Below are 11,547 nucleotides of genomic sequence, written 5' to 3'. Positions count from 1 at the left end.
GATACATACCCTGCCACTGCGAGCTTTTTTTATTACTTAATTCAGGATTACCAGGGTAAGGGCAAAAATTCTTTCAAAATCTATAAAAACTCAACAACCAGTCACATGTATGCTGGAAGTGGCATACCAGAACAAATCCATGATAATGGAGCCAAATTTAGTCACTGATGAGATGGAGGGGGAGACCAGAGGACATCAAATATGTATACTTAACTTCCCCTATGATTTGATGTTTGTTTTTTTATTTTTTATAAAAGTTACAGTTAAAAGTTCTTTGTAATTGCTAACATTTTCAGAACCCAAAGGAAAATAGATGTTACATAGTTTAATCAAGATGCTTAAGGGGATCAGAAGTAATGGTGCCACCCCAATTTGGGGCCATGAGGTGAGTCAGGGAAGTGGAGCAGATGGCAACGCGTGGACCAAATAAGAGTTGATCCTTCCCTCTTGGCTTAGTTCCTTCCAAACTCTGAAGTCAGTGCAGTCTTTGGTTCTATTTTTGCACTATTTTTATTCCTTCCCAGAGCCAGGACTAGAGTATGTGGACACAAAATTTAAGGGCGTGCTCAAAACCTCACTAAACAAGTAATGGTTTAACACCATTTTTGAGAAAAATAAAAACACCAAAAAAAAATGCATGATGAACAAAATATCAATTTTTTAAATAAAGACAGGATCAACCATGCCATGTTAGAGCCTGAAGCAAAGGGAAAAAATGAGTAATTCTAATTCAGTAAGAAGAACTTTATTTTAGCATATTGAAGTCACATTCCAGGCTTTGTTTCTTCTCTTTGTTCTCACTTCCCAAAATGACCTCACTCTGTAAACCCTAGGTCTGTATCCCATTTTCCATTCTTGCCTTCCACCCGGCCAGAATGTTCATGGAAAGAACATTGGATACTAGCTGTGGCATCTTTTTACATCTAAGCTCTCATCCTACTATAAAATCATAATTGGATTCCAAAGAGTCTCGGTAAGTGATGGTGAGATTGGCTTGAGGCTGGTCCCTGTCAACTGCTCTGCAGAAAAGCCCTCAGCCTTATCTGGAAGTTTGTTACTTGATTGTATGCTGGGAATCCACAAGAACTACCTATGCCACCATCTCACTACATATTTAGGAATATTACAAAACTCAGTTTTTACAAGTTCTCATAATACCGTATATCAACCGCTTTGTGTCACTTGCTATGTAGTAAGTGGCTATAGAATATTCTCAAAAGTTTTTACTTTGGTAATGGGTAAAAGTAAAGAATATTGTGGTATGTATCCATTTTTCTATTTTTAATGTAACATGTCCTGGGAGCATGTGTTACTATATTAGTTTCCATACTATTTTTTCTTCCATTGAGGTGTTAATAAAATTTTTGTGTTTCATAACTCAAATAGTTATGCTTAACTAAGTACAACTTGGGTTTTTTTGTTTTTTTTTTTTTTAAAGATTCTTATTTATTTATTTGACAGAGAGAGATCACAAGCAGGCAGAGAGGCAGGCAGAAAGAGAGGAAGGGAAGCAGGCTCCCAGCTGAGCAGAGAGCCCGATGCGGGGCTCGATCCCAGGACCCTGAGATCACGACCTGAGCCGAAGGCAGAGGCTTAACCCACTGAGCCACCCAGGTGCCCCACTAAGTACAACTTGTATAAACTAAGCCATAAGTATCATGGAAAGTTCAAATACAACAAGTAAACCAAAACAAAAATATTTCTAATTCTTTAGTATTTGGTAAGATATTTTAGTAATATTAGCTTTGAAAAATAAAAACTTCCAAATTTGTAATTTGATAAAAGCAAAAACAACAAGGGCACCGGGGTGGCTCAGGGGGTTAAAGCCTCTGCCTTCGGCTCAGGTCATGATCCCAGGGTGCTGGGATGGAGCCCTGCATGGGGCTCTCTGCTCAGCAGGGAACCTCTTCCCCCTCTCTCTCTGCCTGCCTCTCTACCTACTTGTGATCTCTCTTTCTGTCAAATAAATAAATAAAATCTTTAGAAAAAAACAACACCAAACAGGGTGCCTTCTGTTAAAATAGCCTTCCCTGTAATGAGATTGTAGATGATTGTTGTCCATATTGTTTTCAGAATGTCTGAGCCTCTTTTTAAAAAGTATTAATTTAGGAGGGGCACTAGGGTGGCTCAGTCTTGATTTCAGCTCAGGTCATGATCTCAGGGTTGTGAGATCAAGCTCTGCACTGGGCCTGAAGCCTACTTAAGATTCCCTCTCTCCTAACTCCCTAGTTGCCTCCCTACTCTCTAAAGAAAAAAAATACATATTACTTAGGCTTACAATTTAATTTTAAAAGTGCACTTGAGGGGAACCTCAGTGGCTCAGTCAGTTAAGCATCCGACTCTTGATTTCAGCTCAGATCATGATCTCAGGATTATGAATTGACCCTGCATCAGGCTCCCCTCTTGGTGGGGAATCTGCTTGAGATTCTCTCTCCTTACCTCTTCCTCTGCCCCACCCCTCTGAAGCATGCTCTCTCTCTCTCTCTAAAAATAAACATGTCTTTAAAAACTTAAAAAGTGGGGCGCCTGGGTGGCTCAGTGGGTTAAAGCTTCTGCCTTCGGCTCAGGTCATGGTCCCGGGGTCCTGGGATCGAGCCCCGCATCGGGCTCTCTGTTCAGCGGAGAGCCTGCTTCCCTTCCTCTCTCTCTGCCTGCCTCTCTGCCTACTTGTGATCTCTGTCTGTCAAATAAATAAATAAAAAATCTTTTAAAAAAATAAATAAATAAATAAAAACTTAAAAAGTGTGAGCCACAGGGTGGCTTAGTCGATTAAGCATTTGCCTTCAGCTTAGGTCATGATCCCAGGGTCCTGGGATTGAGTCCCACATTGAGCTGATTTATCAGCAGGGAGCCTGCTTCTCCCTCTGCCTGCTCTGCCTGCCATTCCCCCTGCTTGTGCGCTTGCTCACTCTCTGACAGCAAATAAGTAAGTAAACTCTTTTGAAAATAAATAAATATGGGGAGCCTGGGTGGCTCAGTGGGTTAAGCTGCTGCCTTCAGCTTGGGTCGTGATCTTGGGGTCCTGGGATGGAATCCCGAGTCGGGCTCTCTGCTCGGCTGGGGGCCTGCTTCCTCCTCTCTCTCTGCCTGCCTCTCTGCCTACTTGTGATCTCTCTCTGTCAAATAAATAAATAAATAATCTTTTAAAAAAATAAATAACAAGTGCACTTGCTAAAAAGGGAGAGGAGGAAGGGAGGAAAGAAGGGACTCAGCCTTTTGCAAAGTAGTCTCCTTATAACTCTATTGGATTAAGCATTATTTTGCCTGTTTTATTTATTTAAAAGATTTTATTTATTTGACAGAGAAAGAGTATCAGCAGGGGAAGACCTGAGCCAAAGACAGACACCTAACCAACTGAGCCACCCAGGCACCCACCCATTTTTAGATGAAGAAACTGAAACTTCGAAAATGGAAGTAAACTAAAATCACACAGCTAGCAAACTGATACAGCTGGAATGAAAATCCAAGTGCCTTCCAAAATGTGCTCTTAAGTATTAGGATATAAGAGGAGTTTAAAATTATCAAAGCCACATCTTTTATAATAACATGGAATCAAAAGTAGTTTCCTGACCTGCCACTGAAAACTGGGGCAAATTTTCTAGTGTGTAGATTTTTGCCCCCTCTTGGAGACAGATCGCTTTGGTGGTCACTACTTCAGCTCAGTTAGCGAGAGCCCTGTGTGTCCATCCGTGTGATTCATACTTAATTCAACGAAGTTTGGATTAATTCCTTCTCAACTTTCCTTCTGCGCTTTTAAGGAAACTTGGAAATCATTCTGTTGGCTTTAGCTAATTTTTTTTTATTAAAAGATTTTTTTATTTATTTGACAGATGGAAATCACAAGTAGGCAGAGAGGCAAGCAGAGAGAGAGAAGGAAGCAGGCTCCCCACTGAGCAGAGGGCCCGATGCAGGGCTCGATCCCAGGACCCTGAGATCATGACCTGAGCCAAAGGCAGAGGCTTAACCCACTGAGCCACCCAGGCACCCCAGGCCCATAGATTTTAGTTTAGTTTAGTTTTTTTGTTTGTTTCTGTTTTTGTTTTTTAACTTTACAAATGATACAGCTCTTTCTCAACTCCATCTTCAAGGCAGTGGCTGCAGTGGCTGTGGTTCAGTCATGGACACGCAACTCTCTGTCCATGCCCAAGAGTGACACACCCTGGAGGTGAGTGGACAAGAGATGGTCGCCCAGATTCAGGTTCATGTAGCCTTGCTGGAGGGTATCACTCCAGAAGATCAGGTTGAGCTCCTGGCAGGCCTACCTCTAGAGGCTGAGGCTACTCTCGATCAGTGTGAAGTGGCGGCTCTGACCACCCTGAAGAAGCTCAACATGTGCCTGGAGACGAAGTCCATGGTTCCCTGGCCTGCACTGGGAAAGGAAGAAGGAAGACTCCCAAGGTGGCCAAGCAGGAGAGAAAGAAGACAGGCAGAGCGAAGCAGCAGATGCAGGATGGCTGGCACTCTGTCAATGTTGTGCCCGCCTTTGGCAAGACAAAAGGCCCCAATGCCAACTCTTAAATCCATTGTAATCCAGATTTTCCCCCAATAAAGCCACTTAGTTCAGTCAAAAAAAGAAAAAAAAAAAAAAAGAAGAGGAGGAGGAAAGAAAAAAGAAAGAGCTTTACAAATGAAAGAAAACAAAATGGACCACTTATACCTGCTGCTTCTAAATCTCATTTCTGCTCTCAGGGAAACAGAAATAGGCATTTTCAGATGAATTTATATAGTGTGTGCGTGTGTTTAACATTTTATTCATTCATTTGAGAGCGAGAAGGAGAACAAGTGGAGGGGGTAGAGGGAGAAGCAGACTTCCTGCTGAACAGAGAGCCTTACACAGGACTCAGTCTCCAGACCTGGAGATCCTGATGAGAGCCGAAGGCAAATATTTAACCGACTGAACCTCCCCAGATGCCGAGTGTGTGTGTGTGTGTGTGTGTGTGTGTGTGTGTGTGTGTGTGTTTTAACACTACATTTGCCATGTCAGATGTTAGTGCTTTCGCTCATAAAAATCTCATTTAGTCGGGGCGCCTGGGTGGCTCAGTGGGTTAAGCTTCTGCCTTCAGTTCAGGTCATGATCTCAGGGTCCTGGGATCGAGCCCCCCATCGGGCTCTCTGCTCAGCAGAGAACCTGCTTCCCCCTCTCTCTCTGCCCGCCTCTCTGCCTACTTGTGATCTCTGTCTGTCAAATAAATAAAATATTAAAAAAAAATCTCATTTAGTCTCCAAGAAGTCAAATTGTACTGTGTCATGAGCACGCTATAAAGACACACACATTTGTGTCTTTCCACAATGTCAGCTTTATTCAGTCATAAAGCAAGGTTAACAAAATTGTAAAGCAGGTTGAGGATTCCAAACTCCATGACATTTCACCATGCACTAATTTGTCTACTTACACGGCATACAAAGCCCAACACAAGTCACACAACAAATAAGACAGAGGGTAGAAAGTTAACGAACCAAACGGGAAGTCATTCTGTGGGTGTGTAGTTGAGGTAAGTCTTGGATCTGGTCCAGGTCAGTTCTTGGCACTTACTGCCTATTATGTTCAAGCAGTGAAGGATCTCAGTTCTGTTCAGAGATCAGTCAGGCAGAGCCTTTGGTGGCAGCTGCCTTTTTTCAAGTGGTCAGACATAGAGGGGTCAACGTCTGAGGAGTCTGACAGTTTGCTGCCAAAATCCTCCCCTTTTAAAGGAATTTAATTAATCTTGGGCCCCTGCAAACCTCCTTTGCTTCTGCTTATCAGTTCTGAGGTGTCATCAACTGCTGCTGGTCTCAGTGCTATCTGACAGCTGCAACACCCATGACTATGTGTGTCATTGCTTGACATGAGTGAAACATCTTATTCTCTACATATTGTTACCGCCCCACGCCCATTTTCTGTGTGCTAGATGAGAAACAGGTACAAAAAGATAAACTGCCAAAGGTTACACAAAGCAGTGCTTGGTTTTACATTCCTGCGAGCCTGGTTCTAAAGCCAGACCTTAACCATCACTTTTTCTCTCTACATGCAGAAGCAAACAAATACACGTATGTGTACCCATACATATACACATCCATATATATGTTTCATACTACATATTAAAACTTTGTCATGTGCCCTTGCAGGCCTTTACTTATGCGCATGAGTGCAGGCAGAGGAAGAGCAAGTTGCTAAAACAAGATGGAGCAGCCAGAGACCAAGAATACAAAGCATCCAGAGATTAATAAGCGTGAAAAATCATCTTTGGCTGAGAAACTAGATCACTGATCAACTAGGAAGAGTTTCAGTCCTTACACAGGAAGATTAAGGGTGAAGGCCAGATTGCTTCTGAACTAGTCTTGTGGGATGTTAAATAATTTTTTTTTTAAATTTATTTATTTTATTTGACACAGAGAGAGCGCACAAACTGGGGGAGCAGCAGGCAGAGGGAGAAGCAAACTCCCTGCTCAACAGGGAGACCCACGCAGGGCCTGATATCTGGATTCTGGGATCATGACCTAAATGGAAAGCAGATGCTTAACCGACTGAGCCACCCAGGCACCCCTTAAATAATTCTTAAAAACAATGCGTTGAGAAGAAGAATCCAATGCATAACGATCAACTCCTTAAATAGCATATAGCAGGTAGGCTGGCCCTATCTGGATGGATTATGATGTACCCTATAGAGTATGGCCAGCCTTTCAGGATTCAGTGTCATACCAATGTCATAAATAATTTTTTACGTCATGAACTGTGATAGGAAATGACTCAAATTTTCTATCTCACGGTATTTAAATTAAAACCATGTACTCATCCCACAATAAAAGAACAAAGGAAAAGGGGGTAAGCTCTCGCCACCAGCAATTCAAAAGGTTTAGGAAGCACCAATAACAATATTTGGTGAAAAATCTCTAATTCACACCCGTATTTTTTTTTAAGATTTTATTTATTTGCTGGAGAGAGAGAGAGACAGTGAGAGAGGGAACACAAGCATCGAGCCCCCCATCGGGCTCCCTGGAGTGGGAGAGGGAGTGGGAGAGGGAGAAGTGGGAATGGGAGTGGGAGAGGGAGAAGCAGGTTCCCCACTGAGCAGGGAGCCTGATGCTGGGCTCAATCCCAGGACCCTGGGATCATAACCTGAGCCAAAGGCAGACGCTTAATGACCGAGCCTTCACACCTGTATTTTACTTCCCACCACTCACCACTGCCCAAAATTCTTAAGTCACTGAATTGTAGCCAATTCTCCTTTCAAAATTCAAATTTTATTGTATCATGGTAAGGGTTTAAAATGTTTCACTGGCCAGGGCGCCTGGGTGGTTCCGTCAGTAGAGCATGAGACCCGTAATTTCAGGTTCCATATTGTGTGTAGGGATTACTTAAAAAAAAAAGGAAGGAAAAGAAAGCTTCACCGTCTTTTCTTTACACTATGAAACCGCAGTGACTTTATAAAGATCAAAATTCTCCATTTTGCCTGAAAAGTATTGCAGCAGCTATTCTGGCCTAGCTCATCGGCTTCCCAAAAGCCATTTTCCATCTTTTCTACTTCATACCCCTCCCTACTTCCCCCTGAGGTGCCAGCCAAGGGTACAGAATCTTTCATTCACCAAGTTCTTTAGAGTTACCAGCCTCCCCACTGGCACTTCCTTCAGCATCAAAGACTTACGAAGTAACTCAAATCCACTCCTTAAATTTCACCTTAAGTATCACTTCCTCAGAAGGGACTTTGGGTGAGTCAGAGTTGAGGTGGGGCATAGTTCTACAGGGTGGGACGGACCCACCCACTAACCCACAGAGATGCAAATTGATCCATTAAGGTGACTGCTTCTCTTTCACTTCAAAGCTTACTATCTCCTCACCTGCCATCCCAAAGTAAGCACGTCTGCCCCAGAACTCTGCCTTCCCGTAGTGTCTGAGAGGAGGAAGGCGTTCTTTTAAAACCAACCTGAAATCTTACTGTGATCCTCAAATTGCTCACAGGAATAAAAATCATAAGAATGTACAAAAGGTTGCCACTGAGAAAAATCAATTGATGACAACAGCTGCTTGATTACTTAAGGAAACGCCCTCAGCAACGCTCAAAAGCTCTTCCCAATCTCCTTGGCCACTAAGGGACATTGAGCTCGAGCAAGCGATTACCCACCCACTTCCGGAGGGATAGCCAATCACCGCAAGGGTCGCGGGTGTGCTTCTGGCGAGAACCCGCCCATTCACGCAGATTAGGGCTCTCTGTTGAATGCTGAATCAGGCTCTGGGGCGCAGCGTTTCTGCTCTGAGAGGTGCTGAGTGCGTCATCGGTTCCAGGTAAGCCGAGTGGGGTGTCATGAGGTTCAGTTGAGCAAGGGCCTCCTTAGCATCTGCTGGGCGCCAGACCTCGGGGTCATAGTTTGTCTAAGACTGGGTCTCCTCAGTGTGGCGAGGATCTTGTGAAAACGTCAGCTCCTTATTCTCAGACATGTGGAATCAGGATGGGAGTGGTAGCCCTGTTTCAGTTAAATTTTCGAGAAGATGTTGGTTTGAACGAGAATTGTGAAATTGTTGGGTTATTGCCAAAGAATTACTGTCTTTGGTGGAAGAGAGAAGGGAGGCGAGATGGGAAGTTAAGAGAATGGAGTGGTAGGCACCATTTAAAAATCCATTACTCCACAGTGCGTACACCTCCTGGCCAATTGAAATATCCTTTAACTCTCACAAAGATCTTACCATTGGGAATGAACCATTTCAACTCTTGAAATGAGCTGATTTAGGCTCTGGCATGTAAAGAGTCATTCGAGGTGATGGTGGTTGAAACTGAGAGCTAGAAATCTACCACAGGTTCTCTTTATTCATTAAATACTTCTTGAGCACCCATTGTATTGCCCAAGAATAAGAATAAAGTTGGAGGGGCGCCTGGGTGGCTCAGTGGGTTAAGCCGCTGCCTTCGGCTTGGGTCATGATCTCAGGGTCCTGGGATCGAGTCCCGCATCGGGCTCTCTGCTCAGCAAGAAGCCTGCTTCCCTCTCTCTCTCTGCCTGCCTCTCCGTCTACTTGTGATCTCTCTCTGTCAAATAAATAAATAAAATCTTTAAAAAAAAAAAAAAAGAATAAAGTTGGAGACACTTTCCCACCAAGAAGCTCACAGTCTGGCAGAAAGAGTTGGACATACCTGCTAAGGAATTTCAAAAATTACTGTAGAATCAAATCAGAATAACGATGTATGATTGGGTGGGGGGCTAAGCAAACAGGCTAGGACCAGCTCTTGATGGGTCTTAAAGCTTTATTTTTCTTAAAGCAGCAGTTCACAAACTATGGTCCCTTGAGCAGCAACATCATCTGGGAATTTAGCAATAAAACACACCAACTGAATCAGAAACCAGGAATTTGGCCCAGTAGTCTTTTATCAAGGTGTTCAGGTAATCTTGATGCTATCTAAGGTTTGAGAGCTACTTTCTTAGAGTAATAAAGGACTAGTGGAATGTCTTAAGTGGAAGATAAAAGGATTATATTTATATTTGGAAAGATCAGTATAGCTACAGAGTTAGGGAATTTATTGGAAGCACCATTCTGTTTTGGAGTAGAAAGGGGACTTATACTATAGTGGGAAGAGAGAAAAGGACAGTTAACTGGGGTGGTAGCAGTCTGTTCCCACAAAGCTGGTGCTTTTGGCTTTATAGTCTGTTAATGGCATTATTCTGGAAAGTAGGGAAAACTGACCAGTGTGTGCACTTGGAAAAAGTGGTGCACAGTGATACCTGGAGTGAGTATTTTATGTTCCTTGAACCCTACTGAGTCCTCTTTTTTTGCACATACTTTTTTAAAAAGTTACATTTTTTTCTTGATTTTTATTTTCCCATTATCCTTTGCAATTCAGTATGCTGTTATATTGGGCAAGATTCTTAAAACTTCTTCAGCCCGTTTTCTAATCTCTGACCATTCTATGCAGCCTCACCCTGAACGCAATGCACTCAACATCTTAGCTTACTCAGAAGTACCTGTTTTGGGGGCTCAGGAGCCTGCAGTTCTTCATCTCGGGGTTGTGAATTTGAGCCCCATGTGTGATGTAGAGATTACTTAAATAAAAAACTTTTTTTTAAAAAGTACCCATTTTGAAAGTTGTCTTTCTGTTTTTCAAGATTTTATTTATTTATTTATCAGAGAGCAAGAGAGAGTGCACACGCAGGGGGAGAGGTAGGCTCCCTGCTAAGCAGGGAGCCTGATATGGGGCTGCATCCAAGGACCCTGGGATCATGACCTGAGCCAAAGGCAGATAGATGCTTAACCAACTGAGCCACTCAGGCGCCCTCCATTTTGAAAGTATTAATCAAGAATGAGAAGTCGGGGCGCCTGGGTGGTTCAGTGGGTTAAGCCGCTGCCTTCGGCTCAGGTCATGATCCCAGGTCCTGGGTTCGAGCCCCGCATCGGGCTTTCTGCTCAGCAGGGAGCCTGCTTCCTCCTCTCTCTCTGCCTGCCTCTCTGCCTACTTGTGATTTCTCTCTGTCAAATAAATAAATAAAATCTTTAAAAAAAAAAAATAAAAAAAAAAGAATGAGAAGTCATTGAACCCTTAGTCATTAGGTACAACATAGTGTGGACAAGTAGGAAGAGTAGCTTGGAAGAGACTATGCTTTATTTTCTGTAGTTCCGTGTTATTGGAATTTATTACAAATTGAATGTATTTTAATATAGAATTAAAAGTTCATTTTAAAATTCTGAAGCTCCTCTCCTGTGCCTCCAAAATCAGTGCAAGAAAATTTCCTACATCACATTATTATAGTGAACCTGGTGGAAGATAATGCCTTTACCAGTCACAAAGGACTTAGCAACTATATGAGACAGAGCAACTTTTAGGTTTAATATCAGTACTTTTTATATTACGTGCCTACACAGGCGCACGCGCACGACTTAGAGATACTGTGGGATCAATTCCAGACCACTGTCAGAAAACAAGTCAAACGAATTTTGTTTCTCAGTGCATATAAAAGTTATGTTTGCCCTATACTTTAGTGTGCAATAGCCTTATGTCTGAAAAAATCAGTGTACGTATTTTAAATAATTTGGGGCGCCTGGGTGGCTCAGTGGGTTAAAGCCTCTGCCTTCGGCTCGGGTCATGATCCCAGGGTCCTGGGATCGAGCCCTGCATCAGGCCCTCTGCTCAGCAGGGGGCCTGCTTGCTCCTCTCTGCCTGCCTCTCTGCCTACTTGTGATCTATATCTGTCAAATAAATAAAAAAAATAAATAAATAAATTTTTTTTTTTTTGGAATTTTGAGATTTTTTTCATTTGAAGGTAAATCTTAATGCTATTAAATTCACAAGTATGCTAATTTAAATACCCAATTCTATTTATCTAAAACACACATTGCAAACATACAAATTATCTATTTTCTCCACATGTCAGAGCCCATTCATTTCATGGTTTGGAAATGCGGAGAATAGATTCCCCTTAAACTGCAAGTCAGCAGGTGTTTCTTTACAGTTAACTTTAGCAAAATTCATACAAAATAGTAATTAACAATGATCTTCTTTACTTGTTAACTCACAAGGAAACACCTTCAAAACTGCATTTTGTTAAAGTTTCTGTACTAAAATGTAGAAAAACTGAACTACACAAATA

General features: G+C 42.5%; 1 pseudogene; it reads left to right on the top strand.

Moving 5' to 3' along the window:
- Positions 1-1,234: 1,234 nt before the first annotated feature.
- LOC125094084 (FAU ubiquitin-like and ribosomal protein S30) lies at positions 1,235-4,573 on the top strand (annotated as a pseudogene).
- The last annotated feature ends 6,974 nt before the right edge of the window (positions 4,574-11,547 follow it).

Source organism: Lutra lutra, chromosome 2 (assembly GCF_902655055.1).
Source record: "Lutra lutra chromosome 2, mLutLut1.2, whole genome shotgun sequence".
Taxonomy (NCBI): domain Eukaryota; kingdom Metazoa; phylum Chordata; class Mammalia; order Carnivora; family Mustelidae; genus Lutra; species Lutra lutra.
This window is presented reverse-complemented; position numbering and strand designations above follow the sequence as displayed.